At 45.5% G+C, this 17,224-nt stretch overlaps 1 long non-coding RNA gene across 2 annotated transcripts in view; it reads left to right on the forward strand.

The window, feature by feature from the left end:
* The window catches only part of LOC127481806 (uncharacterized), a 223,143-nt gene that overhangs the window by 22,626 nt on the left and 183,293 nt on the right, over positions 1 to 17,224 (forward strand). The window contains exon 1 of one of the 2 annotated variants that reach the window (XR_007908323.1): positions 13,432 to 15,846. The exons of the other annotated variant lie outside the window; for it this stretch is intronic. This is a non-coding gene — a long non-coding RNA (uncharacterized LOC127481806). Of the gene's footprint in view, positions 1 to 13,431; positions 15,847 to 17,224 lie in introns of those variants that run through there. 2 annotated transcript variants of the gene reach the window in all.

Raw genomic sequence — 17,224 nt, forward strand, 5'->3', positions numbered from 1 at the left:
CCCCCAGTGTTCTTATTTCTGGAGAAATTGTGAGATTTTTTTGCCTTTTTAGTTTCTCTGAACTGGGATATTTAAAACCTCACAAATTGTTGTGGGAGGGCATCCCATCCGGCTCGCTATCCACCTTCTCCTGTGTAGTTGTTAGTGTTAAAGTGGTTTTGTTTTATTTTGTGCTGGAGCTACGAGCGTTTTTCAGACATTCCAAAGGGAGTGTTTCCAGCTTTGCAAAGGGACTGGGGTGCAGCCTGTCCCTGCAACTCTCCTCTGCCCAGCACTGTCTTTTGGCTTCCTGGCAAGTCTTGCATCTCCCTATCCGAAAGGAAAGAGTGCGAGCAGTGTGCTGTGATTTGTGCTGTGGCTAAGTGACAAACACACTGTGTTTAGTAAACTAATACTCTGAGAAAGCATGAAATGATCACTTTAAACACACCAGGGCTAAAAGCAGCCAGTTGTGTGTTCAAGTCAGGAGCCAGGGCTCATGTCAGAACATACGGAATACGAGGGAAATAGGACTGTGCAACAGGGGATGCTTTGAAAGCCTCACCAGGCAAATGCTGCTCACAGGTCCAGAGCTACAGGCAGCAATTATGTCATCTGGCTAAAGTGGCTTGAGCAAAAGCCTGTGCATATATGACATTTGCACTTATCAGACATCTTACAGACAAGGGAAGGAACTGGGTTGGAGAGAGCAGCAGGGCCTGAAGCTGCGAGTTTCATCCTCTCTAGCTCTGCTTTGGAGTGAAAGAGCACCTTTCCACCTCCTTTTCTAAATGGAAAGGATTAATATAAGATCTGTCATGTGGGGTGTGACAGGAAGAAGATGTGAAGAGCTTTCATTGCTCCTCTTTTAGTTTTGCTGTCTCTGCCTTGTCCATCAGCTGGTGAGTCACTTCACTGTAGGTGAGCGGTGATTTCTGACTTCCATGTGTTGCTGAACTGACTCCTTGACTGGGGTACATTTTTTCTCCTTTTGAAGTGGTCTGACAGTTTTATTGCACTTCTTGGTGTCTCCACAGTTGGAACAAAAGTTTGCTCTTCAACCATCTTCATATATCATGTAGGTGCCAGTTTGGATTTTGGACTTGCACAAAGGTCGTAGAGTTCAGTTTTGCCTTCTAGAGATGTTCTTGATGTGAAAAAGTAATAGTGCCTCCCCTCTTGGTCCATTTAAGTTTGCAGAAAGACTCTCATATCAGTAGGTGCAGTGGCTTTATGAGTTTTGAAGTCATAATCTCCAGGGAAATTGCTTCAAAGTAATATGTAGTAATGGCAAAATGATGTCCTTGATACCAAGAGTGCTTCTAAAATCCCCCCAAGAAGGCAGCATGGGTAAGATCCAATCTGCAAGCAGTCTGGGGACTGATGTGTGGTGGGGTGTAATGTTCCTATGAATAGCAAATACTGATTTCAGGTTGCTGGCAGTATTGGTTTTATTTTGGTCATTGCTCTATTTCTGAAATGTGGAGCAGTTTGAAAATCCCTGTCAAGCTGATTTGCCCAAAAAGGGCTCCTGTAAGATAGCCAGTAATTGGACCTGCATCCTTTCCCTATTTTCTAATAGCAAAGCCCTTTCTTCTTTGTTTCCCTGTTGGTGTTGGCAGAAATACCAAATCTGAAGAGGTTGCAATGTAAGCAAACAATTTTTAGCAGAATATTTAGAAACAAAGCAGTGGCAAACAACAACAAAAAACCCCCATAGGCGAATCTGAAGGATTTGAGACATTTTTCCTCACTCAGACGGAGGCAATCATGCTGGAAGGATGAGTGCATACAAATAAAGAGGACCTCACGTGGAAAAATCAAAATACATAATTTCTAGGAGAGATGAAGAGATGTACTGACTATATTCAGTGCAATAATTCTGAAGTCACTTTCTTTTAATTCACCTAATGCTTCTGACAGATTGTTCTGGTAAACTGCTCTGGTCGAAATACTTCTTGCATCTTAATGTTTCTCTCAGAACCAGGTCTGCTCTTGAAAATGCACCTTGTAGGTATTTTTATTTTGGGTACCCATGTAACTTGTGCCTTGGCAGCCATTCACTTTGTTTGAATACACTTCTGGCTGAACATCTGCTCCTTTGAGCAGAATACAGGCAATGCTGTATTTCACTGGTGTAGCTTTTGTGCTCCAAAACCACCTTGAGCTGAGAGGGTGAAACTGTCTCTTATATGAGCAGCCTGTGTTCTTCTGAGCAGCATCCACAGCTTCTCTGGGAAACCTCTGCCAGGGTGTCACCACCCCCACAGGGAAGAATTTCTTTCTGATATCTAATCTAAACCTGCCCTCTTTCCATTTAAATCCTCCAAACAGGGAACTGTCCCAGGTCTGTCAGCAGCTCTGGCTCTGGTAGGAAAGCAGAATCCCAAGCAACGTGGTCTCATGGGGCATCAGAACATCTTCAGTCCTGTCACAGGGTTTAGTTAAGTGACTCGAGTTTTTACAGAGCTGCTGCCTGGAAGGAAAGGAAGTCACAGATGAGAACAGAGACTGAAGTTGCTGAAGGGTAATGTCAGCTGGGTGTCAGAGTATGGGACTGGGGTGGGCACGCACCGTATCTGCATGAGGCTTTACCAGAGCCCAAAAGCTGTGCCTGTGTGTTGTCTGCCAGCAGTGCTGGAGTCTTTTGTGACACCTCTGTGTGTGCCTGAGAGAGAAGTGAGCCCTGGTGAGAGGGTGATTAGGAAGGGTGACCTGGCACAGACATCACAGTGTGCCTCCTTCATAATCTTCCCTGTGCTGATGCAAGCTGAAGTTCAAAACTTGCCACCTAAGAATTTGCTCCTGTGTCTCCTTTCTAACATGGGCTGCAAAGGATCTGGCAATAAAAAATGGTGGTTTTCCCATGGAAGAACTGCAAGATAAAGGTGGTTGCTTGTTTTCTCATCTCTAACTGTATTGACTCTTTCCTGTCCTGTCCCCATTCCAGGCCAAATCACAATTTTAAAAACTCTTTGGTCGTGGTATCGGTAAAGAAAAATGGATAAAGAATTTTAAAATCCTGGTGCTTTTAAAAGGGAAGGTTATCTGAGACATGGGTTAAGGTGCTTGAAGATGTGGCAGTAATAATTGTGCAATGGGAATCCAAGGAAGTTCTCTCCCAGATGAATTACAGGATGAGTAAGAGCAGCTTACCTGCCCAAGTCCTCCCTGGGGCTCTGGTGGGGCCTGGTACATCTCCCTCCTTCCTGTCTGAATTTGCAGCATGACTCCTGTGTTATTGTTTCACAGGCCTCTGCCTGAAGCTGACTCTGTGCCCTTGGGCCATTTGTGCCTTCCCTGCAATCTGTGGCCATTGGGTCCTGGATGAAACCAAGGCTCAGCCTGGCCCAGTGGTGCTTCCTGAATGGTTCCCAAGGCCTGGAATGGAACTGCTGTGCTTTGGTGCAGCCTCTGCACCTGGGGACTGCAGTGATGGTGGAAGACAAGACATATATGGAAGGAAAAACCCGAGGATGGGAAGCACAAAAGGTTAATGTGCTGGTGCAACAGGCAGGCCCAGGGAGGGGGAGTGACGGGAAAGGGTTTGCAGATGCAGCTCTTCTGTGCTCTTATCTCCCACCCTGGCAGCAGCCTCAGAGACACAGCTCTTTGGGAACTGGCCCAAAGCTTTAATGAAGGCAGGCGGGAGGCTGCGCGTTCCTGGCTCTCAGGGGGCCCTTTGTCTCTCAAGGCTATCGGCTTCCTCAGAGGAGACACATCATCACCCAGCTCTGAGCTGGATAAGAGCTTTTGAAGTTTTCTGTTTGATATGCGTCACTGCCTCCGTCACACAGCACAAGACCTTCTCTGGTTTTATCCTTTCCCTGCTGCAGTTTCACCCACCTGGTATCGCCACCAGAGATAAAACAGAGCCGAACCCGCGTGTGCCTCCAAATAACTGGAGTCTGGGGAATGCTGTTTCCTAGAGAGAGGAATTAGCACCTTTAGAAGGTCTTAGCAGGAGGGAAGATGAGTCTCTCCCTCCTATGCACAGTCTGAGCTTTATTTAATTTAACCAGCTTGCTGATGGTCGTAGCTCTTCTGCTGAGATCTGGCTGCTGGGCAGTGCTTTCTGGGGCTGACCCAACCCCAGTGGTGGGGGGCTTTCCCCAGGTGGGCACAGACAGGTCTGCCCAGCTCTGCCCTGAGCTCAAGCACTGCTCCGAGGTCATCTCTGGTGGCCACCCAGTCCCCACGATGACAATAGTGCCAACTGTAGTAAGGTATTTGCTGTTTAAGTTCAGGCTTTGGTCAGTAATGCCTAGTAAAGCCATACAAACAGACAACAATTCAGGCTTTCAGGGGTGTTGTTAAATGTTTAGGGAGGGGGATTTCTGTTTTCTCCACCAGTGGCAGGAGGCTGCTCAGAACTTGTTCACTGGAGTGATGAGCAGGTAGCTAACAGTTTATATTTTCTTTCTCCAAAAGGCACATGGCTCTTCCAGTGGAGCAGTAAAGGTAGCTGGCAGTGTAGTACACAAATGTTCTAGGGGGGATGACCTAACCTGGCGACTTGTGAGCCAGGATGTATGAGCAGCTGGTGTCCTGGTGACACCAGGGTTCTTGAGAGTTAATGTTTGACTGACCTGTGTGTCAGGTGACCTCTTGCAGTTTAGAAGTCCAGTCATGCATGGAGTCAACCAAAGGAAGAAGTCATATGAAGGGGTGGGGTGAGGTACTTGGCCAACAGGCAAAGCAAACAAATGATGTATGAGAGTTAAAACAACACTTCAGGTTATAACCACAAGGGAAGCTCAGCTGAGAAGCTGTCTCCAGTCTCTGATTGTCTTGGTCTTTCTAATTGAGGAAATTGTGAGCACAGTGAACTGTGCAAGATCAATAATAAAACACATTCACCTTGGATCTTGCTATTTCTGCTGTGCAAGCAAACAGTATTTCACATGACTGGTGAGAAGGAAAAGCTAATTAAAGAACTGTTATTTAATTGGCCTAGGTTCATCTTTATCTAATAGTCAACAGCAGACAAGTGAGTCTGAGAAGAAAAACTCTGGAGGGATGAAGTGCCTTGACCAAGATTGAAATAAACCCAGGCTTGAAATCAGCTCTTGTAATTCCCAGCAGAAGGAGCCTGCCCAGCTGACTGAAAAAATTTCTTGCTTGAGTTGCTGGCAGAGATCCTCAGCTCAGAGCGAATACAAATGCCTCATTTTAAAGAGATTACTTCTGTAAAACTTGTCTTGGTGCTTATATACCCACATGAGCAGTGGTGGCTTGGAGGGGAGTGCAGCAAACCAAACTGAGGGGAGATGCAGGCATGCATAGGCAAAGAGCCTGGACAGTCAAATTCCAGCAAGAGGATTGTGTTGAGCTCCTGGGATGTGCTCAGCAGCATTTTTGTTCATTGTGAGGGTGGGGGTGAACCTGTCCTGGGAGATGCAGGGCATTCAAATGGGTTGAGGGCTGTCTTCTGTGGGTGTTGGTACCTCTGCTCAATGCACCACATTTCTGCAGGTTTCTCCCTAAGCTTTCCTCTTTTTGGGAAGCTCAGCCTCTGAAAGTCCCTCCACACTGTGGTTTTAGGATCAGGACTTACAGATGCTTGAAGTGCAACAGGGATGTCATTCCTGAGCAGCATCTGAACTCTGTAGGATACAGGCAAGGTAAAAACATATGGATAGTGCTTTAATGTCACCTGTGTGTGTGTGCAAATAAAGTGAGGGACCTAACTCATCCCTGTCACCCCTTTTTAAGGGATGGTACTGGCCAGATAAGCTGATGTCAGGAATGCCACTGACAGTCTCCCCTGCTGCTTCCCATTCAAAACTAGGGAAGCTCACAGGACAAAACCTGGGGAGAAACCAGGCTTCAGCTGCTGGATAGAAACACAGTTCAGTGTCGTGGCTTGGCATCTTCTGGCTTGCTTAGAAAGAAAAGTGATGTCTCTGGGAACAGGCACTGATCTGTATTGTCTGTAGCTCAGCTGAACATGCCCCTGCAGCTGACAGGGCACCCAGAGCAGTGTGTGTTAGCAGTGTTGCTGTTGGGGCTGAGGCAAGATTGGATCCTTGTCCATGTCCTACAAGGACATCTGTGACTGACTGACACCTGACATAATTCCTCTCATACCCACTTGTCACCTGAAATCCTCTTGCCACGTGACACTGGTACCTTCAGAGGAGACACTGCTTTGGGTCAGTGGATCTTGCCATGGCTGTTTCTGGGAGAGCATTTACCACACACCTCCAGGGCTGACAGCTCAGCCCCTCTGACAAACTTTTGCCTGAGATTTAAGAGTCAAAAATACTGTGTTTGTTACAAATGATTGCCCCTGTCCTCTTCAGTCCATATCATTTTCCAGTCTGGCATAGTCAAGTTATCAAATCAGAGCTTCCAGAGGCTGGATTTATTTTATTTGTGACCAGGCAGTCCCGGAGACACAAGCTGCCAAGTATCTGTCAATAATCAACCAGAGGATATCTTATCTTTTTTTTTTTCCTTGGCTAAACACATTGTAAAGGCTAACACACCATGAATAATAGATAGTCATAAAAAAAACACATCCCCTGTAAATCTGTCCCAGCTGTTACTGGGCTGAATTTATGACAGCAATATTTAATCAACTGTTTTCAAGAAGAGGGTTACAAAAACACTATGCTAAAAGTTTTGGGTCTAGCAAGAGTTCTCTGTTTTCTGGCCTGTAAGAGTCCAGGAAATGGAGAAATGTGGGAATTGATGTGGACAGAGACTTGGGGGCTTTGTTTTTGTTTTAATCCACAGCCGTGCTGGTGTGCTGAATAACCTGAGACAACCAACAGGGAATGGATTTGCAATCTCTGTGTTTTGTGGAGTGTCTGTCTGGTAAAAGCAATGCTTGAGAAGTCTGATTCTGCTCTCACTAAGCTTCATCTCTTGCTTTTCAGGTGTTTGTTTTCTCTGTGTTATGAGATGTAGGTAACTTTTCAGCTGTGGTGGTTGAGATGTTAACTGTTGCACCTTTCCCTGGTATCTATCTCTGCATTAAAGGAATCTGAATTTTCAGTGTGAATTTGGTCTTGAGTTCAACTTTCTCGTCATCTTTGTGTTGTCAGGCCTCATCCAACTGCCTGCTGGAGGCCTAGATTTTTAACCATTTTCCCTGTCCTCTGGACTTTTCACATGCTGCCTGTTTCAGAGGTCTGGCAAATCACAGGTCAGAATTTTCCACCCTCAGAATATCTTTTGTAAAAATAGTAGTTTGAATAAATGAATAGAAACTTTCATTTGCATTCTGGTGTTTGAGACTTCAGGATCCATTTGTTAAGTGATCCTCTGTGCAGCAGTGATGTCTGCTATGTTCTCATGGCAACATGGCTCCAAGAAAAAGTTAATACTGCAAGGATCCTGGTGAAAGACTGAGAATCCAGAATTGTCTCATTCAGAAAAGTTTTCATTGTGATCATGTCATGTCAAAGTAGGACTGTAGGACGTTGCTTAAGGAACTTGGAGCAAGTGTCTGAAATGCCTCTCCAGAGCCACAAGCTTAGTGGAATCCAGCATTATAGGAAGTCATCAAAATGATTTCTGCATCCAAGCAACTCTTGGTACAAATAACATGCAAGTTCAGATAAGGGTAATCCAATCGTGTGCCTCAGGTTGTACGATGATATCTGCAGAGGTTGGGAAAGCTCTGCTTCCCAGTGCTCACCACTGGGGCTGGCAAGTGGCCAGGCTTTGCCATTGATTTGCCTGTCAAACTATTAGGGCAGCAAAGTTCCATTCAGTGCTAATAACAGCAATGAAATTCATTGCTTAGCTGTTTTCTTTTGCTTTCTTAAAAGCACTGTGCTTGAACGTGGCCGAGAGCAGCAGGTTATAGAATGCAATCTGTTCTTCTGAACTTTCTGCTCTTAGCCCTTTGGTGTTTTGAAAGCCTCTTGAGATGATTTAGGCTTCCCAAAAGTGCAGTTCCTATGGGCACACGAGCCTTTTCAGTCCTTGACTCAGGCCTGTGGTTTTATGGGAGAGGATCTTTCCTGCTGGGGTGCGCCAGCCGGTGTGGTATTTGACTAACAGTGAATTAATGCCATGCCCTGGAGAAAAGGCTGCTGAAACAAGCTGTCAGGTCAGTCTAAGGCTTCCTGTCATCTGAGGGGATCTGGGCAAAGTCTGCAGCCACCAAATAGCAGATTTACACGCAGTGCTGCTGCAGCTGCAGTAAATCTAATGTCAGTTGTAACATGCCAGAGGAAAAGCTTTTCGGGCATGTTGCAAGGATGGCTCTCAGTGTGGCAGAGCAGCCAGCTCTGGTCCCAGGCAAACATTAAGAACTGCAGAAATACTCAGAAATTAAAAAGAACTTCGTGGGGGCAAGTTGCACCAAGATGTTTTTTTGGGCTGGGATTCAGGAGGGAGGTGGGTTTCTTACCAGATTTACTGCTGCTTAGCTTGGTGCTGTTGTTGGTTTGTTGTTTTGTTCTCTAAATATGTTGTGTATGCTTTCTAAATACTGCACTTAGGCTTTTAAACAGAGGTGAAGGTTCGAATATTGATTCAGTTTCAAAATGTAGGTAAAAAATGGCCATTCCTCCCTTTTCCATCTCTAACAGCTTGCTTACGACACTGTTAGCTGGAATATGTTGCAGTGCTGTAGACCTCTGCACCTTGGACTTTCAGGTGTATTTTGCTGATCCCATTGCCCCCCAGCACAGGCCATTAGCAGGAATTTCATTTCAAGGGAAGGAAGAAACTCATATCTCCCCTAACACAGGAAAGGTACAAGTGCTGTGAGATTTGAACCTCTTGGCTTCGTGACTTTTTTATTGCTGGCTTCATGATTCACGGGTTATGATCAAACCAATTTCCAGCAATAAACAGCAGGGAGGCAAAAAAATGTGTGTCATGTAGATAATACAATGAGTGAAGGGACCAATGACCTTGAGAGGAGGGTGAGCCAGTCCTGTTGCAAAAGAGATGGCTCATCCTGCTGTGTAGCGTGGCACTGCCAGGAACTCAGGGCAGAGAGAGATGGGAGAAAGCACAGAAGGGAGACAGGAGGAAGAACCACAGGCTCCGGTTCAGGCAAGCACGAGCCCTGCTCCTGCCTCTGTGCCACGGGCCACCTGACACGGGCACATCGGAGAGCAGGAGGATGGACACGTCCCACACACATTGGCAATGGGTCTGAGTGTGGGCACGAGATATTTTGGTTTACAGCCTGTGAGGTCCTGCCAGTTTCTCAGTGCCTCTACCTCGCAGTTTTGGGGCCCAGCTTGCTGTGCAGCAGCAGTGCAGCTGTCACACACTCATTTGCCTGACGAGCCCAGGCCATCAGAAAGCAGGCAGTGAAAGCAAATGTGAAGCTGAACTTTCACTTCATGGGTTCAGCAGAATTTGACTCAGCTTGCAGATAGAAATGATGAGCAAAGCAATCTTGGTACAGCAGAATAGCTGCATGGATTTGGGTTGTTGGGTGGATGTTCCTTGTGATTAGAGGCTTTATCTCCAATTGCATTGATTTTGCCCTCTGTTCTTCCTTATGGTGCCTATTTCATCTCTCTGATGGAAGATGTCCTCAGCTGAAAAGATGAAATGGCCAGCCTGGGTGGTGCCTTCACCTCCCACAGGCTCGTGTGAGCTGGTTTCCTCAGGTAGAGCCTTTTCCAGCAACTCACAGGTCCAGGGCAGCTCTTGGAGCTGGGCCCTGCTCCCTTTTACACTCAGGGTTCCACGTAGTCACTTGCTTTTCTCGTCCCTCTGCATGACATGCTATCGTGAGACATCTTATCAACATTAGCACTGCCTTGAAGAGAGCTAACTTATGTGATAAGGCCTTATTGCTCATTTCTCAATCTGTACCAGCACTGCCTGCTCAAAAATAAGATTATGGTGATCAAAACCCTGCAGGACAGTCACCTTGAATAGTGTTGTGCTCCTGAAAATGGTGTACGTGACACAAATCTTTATCAGGATGTCATTTAACAGGGAAAGAAGCTATTGTACTTCTACCAGCTTATACTGGGTATTTAACATTTTTATTGTGTGGAGTTTATTATTTTAATGGATCACCATGATTATGCAGCTGCACTGTTCAGCAATAAAGAGAGGGATGTTGCCTGGCTAAGTCCACTGGCCCTGGGTGAAGTCTCAGTGGTGGTTGTAACCACCAGCAGTGCTAAAGCAGCACCGCTGTGGCTGCCTGCTGTATAAGGGGCTGAGCTCGGTGGGAAAAGCTGGCAGGTTGTCCTGAAACAGCAAGCTTCAGAACTTTAATGGTAGTTGGTTTGTTTTTATGAACAAGCCAAATCTCTCTAGCTCCTCTTTATAAACAAGTGGTTTAATTAGGCAGTCTATTTATGGTGAGATGTGTATCTAAAGTGAAGGGCATTTCTTCATCGCCTTCCACTTTTCTAATGATAAGCACAGCTACAATAAATTGCCTGCCTTGGGAGAAGTATCTCCATAGATGTTTTGGTTTGATATAGAGGGTGCCCTTAAACTTTGCTTAACTTAACCTTGTGTTGTTAATTTTTCCCACCTGCAAAATGGACACAAAAAAAGGAGGGGGGGGGAAGCATGAAGTTAATTTCTCAGTTGCTGTGAACTGGCATAAGTCTTAAAAAGATAAAATATTTAATGTCTGGTTGTTAGTAGCAAGTGATTTATTTGTGGGCATATTAACCTGACACAGATACGTTGGTCGGCTGTGTAGTCTGTGCTTTGGATTTGGGGTTTTCAGCAGTGGAGCAGATGATCTGCTAAGGGGAAATGCTGGGATCACTGGAGGCTCTCGAGGAACAGATTAGGTAGGCATCTGTCTGGAAAGATGCAGCTGTAATCTATCTAGCCTGGGCCAAGGGGGTGGATGAGATTGAGTTTGAGAGCCATTCCTGTGCTCTTGTTCCAGGGATCTGGCTCACCATCTGCTGTTGACTAGGGAAGGGAAGGACAGTGACATGACTATTTGGGAAGTGCCATCAGCTGGTTATAGATGGGGGTTGCTGAGACAAGACAGGAATGCTGTCAGGCTGATTGTGCCAGGGATGGCACATGGTGGAGCTTGTTTCTCCTTACCCCTTCATCCATGTGCAAGGTTTCTGAAGGAGCTTTCTATCCACCACGGGATGGTGTGAGCAATGCACTGTACTCTGGCAGATGGTACTTGAGGTCCTGTTGTCTCTGGTTACCTTTCCTTCCTCAAAAGGGAAACGTGGCTGTACTGAGCCAGGCAAGAGACCCATCTAGTCCTGTACTGGCTCTTGACAGTGGCCACTGCACATAAACCAAGAGACATGGGAGAAGTATCTCCATAGATTTTTTGGTTTTGAGACATAAACTCTTTGGCAAGAGACATAAGCCAAGTGACACTTCCTTCTAGGATGTTCTCTCCAGTAGAGATGTGTCCTCTGCTTAATAGCTTCCCATGGAGTTTTCTGTGCATTTGTCAAATTGGTTTTGGAACCCTTGGTAAGCCCTTGATATCCTCAACATTTGCTGACAATTAGCAGTTTTATAGGTTGTGGTTGAAGCCATCTGTAATACTTTGTTGTGCTGGTGCTGGGTCCTGTTCTGAAAGCTTTAATCATCCTTGTGTTGTGGCAAAGCCTGTGCTCTTGAATCTCCTCATTAGCAGGTCTCTCTTCTCCTTTTGTGTTAGAAAAAGGTGAAGTGCACAATGTCACTGGGAGTGTTGTGTTTGGAAGCAGGGGTATGAGTTAGCAGCATGGGAACAGGCAGATAAGGTTTTTCCATGCACAAGTAGATTGCAGGGGTTTTGTAAGTCACCGCTGTATTTGACCAGCTCTGTTTACTTAAATATATGATTTCTCATATACAAAATAAGTTTAAAACTTCCTTTGTCTCATTAGGGATTGAAAGAGAGGTGTGTATGGGAGGGCACTGAAGCAGATGTGGGGTGTAAGTAATGGCATTCCCATGACCACATAATGAAGGATATAACAACATAGCTTTCCTGCCCTGACTTCTCAGAAAAACTGTTAAGATGCCATTTTGTGCTGGCTTTGGATTTTTCTTTTCTTGCCCCTGTTAAGGCATTACCCTGGGAACTTGCTCCTTCTCAGCAACTCAGCAGAGACTGTGACCTGATCTGAGCCACCCTGGGCCATGCAGTCAGACAATAGGGCACATCAACCTGAAAAGGTGGGGAAATGTGTTGGGTTTTAGCTGTCTGGGATCCCTTGCCCTTGGCTCCATGACTGCAGTTATGAAGTTCAGCTTGATGCCTGAGGTGGGCCTCTGCAAGTAGGTTGTCTTCCAAGAAAATGGGATGCAGTTGTCTGTATCAGGCAAGATGCTGAGGGGACCATCATACCTGTATGCAGCTGGTCTAGAATGTAACATGGTCTTCTATTGTTACTTATAATTTCTAAATGAGGAAAACTCCAGATTGTTATGAAGTCCCGGTTCAGAAGTGCACATAAAAATCACAGAAGTGTAGAGATTGTTTAGACTCCCCAGGTTCTGTTTTCAAAAACCATTTAGGGCTCCTGTATGCCTGATTACAGTTTGCCATTAGGGATCTAAATGCATCAGGAAAACATAATTTTTCTTGCTACTTCTGCCACTTCTGGGAAATCACATCCCAAATCTCCACGTGGGTCAGATTGGAGTCAGTCCTGTGAAGGGAGCCAGAAAGAAACAGTGGTCCTTGAGCTTGGCCAGTCTGCCCAAGGCATCTCTTGTTCAGTGAATAGGCACCTAAGCAGTGGCCCTTTAAAGTAACCCAGACAGTCACGACACTTGCCTACACAGCACTCACAGGGACAAAAGAACATTTCATAATTGTTTGTCCAGATAAACAAGTGTCAAGCCTGCACTCTGAATTAGTGGTGGTGGTTTAAGTTAGCCTTTATTATCAGCAGAAGAACACTTGTTATTTGATCTCTCAGAAGAATGCCTGTGCTGCTCCTTTGCTCACACAGTTAAATAACACAGGTGATAAGGTTTTTCTTGTGTCAAGTATTATTTTAGACTACCCAGAGAAACAAATAATTTGATTAAAAAAATATCAAGATTGCTTCCTAAATGCCAGTGGAGGTCAGTTAGTTTAAACCAGCTCTGGTAGTGAAGCTGTAAAATGAGTGTAACTCCAGACAGGGTTATGTTTTCTGTAGTCAAAGGTGGGGAGTGATAAGACTTGAAGTTGAAAGCTGGGTAAGGCAAGCTCATAGACTGTCAGAGAGTTTAAAAGTATAAGGAATAGGAAAGAAGGCAGGTTAGCTCTATTTTAAGATGCTGATTATGTATGGAAGAATTACAGAGTTGTCTCAGAAAAAACCCAAACCAAAATTGGTCTGCCTGTCTTTAGTAACACCACTTTAGAGTGTATCAAGATACCGATGCCAAATGGGTGGTTCCAAAAAGACCCAAACAAGACCCAAACCAAAACCCAAGGTGCTGGCAGCCTTTCTCTTACCTTCAGTGAAGGAAGAACTGCTTGTTCACAGCCTGTGACATGGGGTCATTTGAGGGTGGGCTGCAAAAAGGGGAATGAGAAAAACAAGGACATTTGAGCGGGTGTTGCACTGTGAGGATATTTGTGTGATCACCTTTTCTAATAAATCCTTGCAGTATGTGAGTTGAAGCAACTGCCTTAGCCCAGTGTCCTAAGTCAGACATGGATGCTGGTAGAGATAGTGGGTTTTTTTGCTAGAAAATGAAATTGCAGCCTTCCTGTAGGTCCCAGTCCTATACAGGCAGAGAGTCATTTTTGTTGTACCTATGGGGCTGCCTAGGTGAGTAACTTATTGCTGAATAGTTTATTAATGTTGATGCAAACAAGTGTATTAGCTTCAGAAGGCTTAAGATGCAGCTCCAGATTGAAAGAAAAGGCCCATAATCCTTACAGATACGTTTCATGCTCCTGCAAAAGGTCAGTTTTGACTTGATTGTTGAAAAAAACCCCAAAGTTCAGAAGCATAGTCAATCTAAATGTATTGTGCCTGCCAGCTGGAGATAATTCCTTGTTGGCCAATACAGCTCTACTGGCCTCTGTGATACAGCTGCTGAATGGTCAGTTATGTAGACCAATGTGGGTCCTGCTCTGCATAATAAGCCCAAATTGTTATGTAGGACTTTCTATTTGTCAGTCTTCAACCACTCTGCAGAAGCACATCTCGTGTTTTAGAGAGGGCAGAAAACATGTACAAAGGGCACTTACTCAGCTGAAGTTTGCCAGTGGCAAGCTGTGGACTAGCAAACAAGCTCTAGTCTATTAGACTAAACATTTGAGTCTATCTAGTCCATTAGACTAGAACTTGCTGGTTCTAATCTAATCCTTCCCAAGAGATCACACTGTTACTCCCAATATGGTAACTCAACAACAGTTATTTAGAGTGCATAGGATAGGGAAAATTCCTCAGTCTATCTGATGAAGATCCCTGGTGAAAGCTAAATGAGTTCAGGCGAGGAGGAATTCTCAATGTATGGCATTGGAAATGAACATAATGGATATCTGAGTGGATACCTGAGCTCTGACTCAGTCCTGCAGGTGGTGAATGTGCACTGCTTGTTGTGGGAATAAGGCCCCTTTTGCCCCTGGTAAGAAAACCACATGAGGGAAGCAAGTGACTGCTAGATCTGTCCTGCAGTTAATGACTCTTGGAGTGAAGTAAACTTCACTTTCTTTTTTGACTTTTCATGGAAAACATAGGGACAGAGACTCTCCTGAGAACTCCCCCTGCCTGGAGTGTATTATTTGTGGCACTGCCAGGAAACCAGAGCTAAGCAACAGGCTGAACCTGCCGAGTATGGTGTCCTGCCTGCAGTGCCCAAGCCATCACCTCAGTGGGAAACTGTGCAGTGTGAAACACTGATGATCTCTGCTGAGAGAGACAAGGCAGGTCTGGCACTTCTGTGCTCCTTAGGGGGGACATCCTCAATTTGATAGCAAAGGAGAAAACAAGACCAAACAGCACAAGATGCGAGGTGCAAAAGGTTTCCTGTTCAGCTTTGTGGATTGTCCTAGGTTTTGGTACACAGAGACGAAAGAGGGCAGGAAACATGAATCTTGATTTGTTTTATTTTTCCTTCTTTAAGGCAAAGGACAGATATTAGAAGGTCAGGAAGAAATAAGTCACTTATTAGGAGGGGTAATATTGCATTTTTTCTCAGTGACAGTAGCACTTTAAGCCAGAAGCCCTTACCTGTGTATAAAGATCAACCTTCACTGTCAGAGTTTACCCACGAAGCATGGGGCACAAAGGGAAAAATCATCCATTTGGATTTACAGACGCAGAGTTGAGCACAGGCAGATAACTGGCCTGCTCCAAACCACAGAGGTGACATGTTAGAGGAGACCTGGCCTTGCCCCAGTGCCACTGCTTGCAGACTGGACCCAGCTTTGTCCTGCCCCCGCTCCTGCCCCTCCTGCTGCTCGCTGCAGCGCTGTAGTAACACGCTCTTGGAGCCGGTCCATCAGCTGGGAGAGGCTCACAGCTTGCTGTGCCTCTGCCAAGTGGTTCCATTAAGAATTGCTTTCATGATTACAGCGCTTATGCAAGCGGGGGAGCAGGCTTTTGGGAGGATGTTTATATTGCACAGATCCTTTATCTAGCTTGACTATCTCCTCATTACCTGCATCGAAGAATTGCCTGCCTTAGTGGCCAATAAAAACTAAATTGCTAAATCCAGCTTTGTGTAACCCTATTTACCTTTTGTACCAGATTAACCTTTATCATATTTGCAAGTGTGTTGGGAAATTAACATAAACAGAGGTAGGTGGTGGAGGCAAAGGCCAGCCTGAGAGAGCCAGCAGTGCCCTGTTTGCCAGGGCACCACAGATAAGAGGAGGCTTGTGCCAGGCAGGGAGTTGCAGAGAAGCTGTTGCCGAGCTTGTGCTGATCAACATGGTGGTTGTAGGAGTCTTCCACACCTTCTCTGGATTAGCAGAAATGGCTGGGGTTTAAGGTAAACAGCGAGGAGCCCAAACACTGTAGAAATAGCTGGTGGGGAAATGAGTCCTGAGGGCTGGCACTGGCAGGCAGCTGCCCTGGGTGACTTGGCATTTGGGGCAGTGCCAACCTGATGCTGCCATGCTCTTCCCAAAACACACTCAGAGCACAGTCACCATCCTGCCGTGCTCAGCCTGCATCTGAGACACATCCAAGGCACTTGGAGGATCTGTTTTCTGTGAGCTGTGGAAGAACTTCAGGTGTCAGGGACAGTGGCTGTCTGGTGGGATAGACAAGACAGGGACCCAGGGGACCAGCTCTGGTGGAATGGTGTTGTGGCCTGTGTTTTTGCTGATGTTTCCCTACTGATAGAGACAGGAGGGTTTCCAAAAGTTCAGATGAGGGGAGCTTCCCATTTTTGTGAGAGCCTGCTCTGTGGGGCTCAATTGGAGCAGATCTGGTTTCTTGGTTACATGATGGGAGCTGTACAAGGCCCTTTTATCTCTCCAGGAGACCAAAAATTAAATTATTTTTACCTTCAGAATATTTATCAGTGAACCAAACAAGAATTCCCTGAGCAAACGATCCCCTTCCTCTCCCACTGCAGAATGTGTTCCTGTGCCTTTTGCCTGCTACTGCATTTGCAACAAACATGTCTACACAACTCCATGACAACTACAGCCCTGGCAAAAATTTCCAGGCTACATCAGTCTTACAAATGGATCTCACATGCAGTTTGCACTTTGGGTCATGTTGAGATCTTGCTGCTTCAAGTTCAGATGTGTTTCCTAGAAAGTGTGGCTAGACTGAGCAGCTGAGAAATCCGTGGATTAGTAGATGCATGGATACATGTTCAATTTTTTCCCTGTTGTTTTGTCCTTTCTAAGATTCAGAAAAATATCTGAAGTAAAACATACATGCGTTTTTTTCACCAATACTTAATTTTGTAGCAGTATTTCTGGATGTGTGGAATATTCAGTGAATTTGAGGGCAACTTTTGCAGCATTTGGACAAGCATTTGCCATTGTGAGCTGTACTGTCCTGGCACTGAGTTCACAAGGCTGAGTCCCATGAAAGGGAAACTGGTGCTACCCTTGGACATCGCTCCTGTTTAATTGAATGGAGACATTTGTCCCTCTCCTGAAGAGGCCACATTAAGCTAAAACCTGCAATTTCAATGCTTTGCCTCATCCTTAGAAAATGAGGTCCCAAAGCCTTGTTTCCAGTCAGATCTAACAGGGCAGAAGAGTCTTCCTTTGTTGCTGAAAGGAAGAACAAGGATGGCACAAAGCACTGTTTGCCTTTAGGGCAAGGTTTCAGGGTCCTACTGTCCTAAAGTAGTGAGCAAAGGGAGGTAATCCCAAAATAAATCCTGGGAGTGCCAGTGTTTCCAG

The sequence above is a fragment of the Manacus candei genome, unplaced genomic scaffold (assembly GCF_025592945.1).
Source record: "Manacus candei isolate 608988 ecotype Guabito, Panama unplaced genomic scaffold, ASM2559294v1 h1tg000082l, whole genome shotgun sequence".
NCBI lineage: Eukaryota > Metazoa > Chordata > Aves > Passeriformes > Pipridae > Manacus > Manacus candei.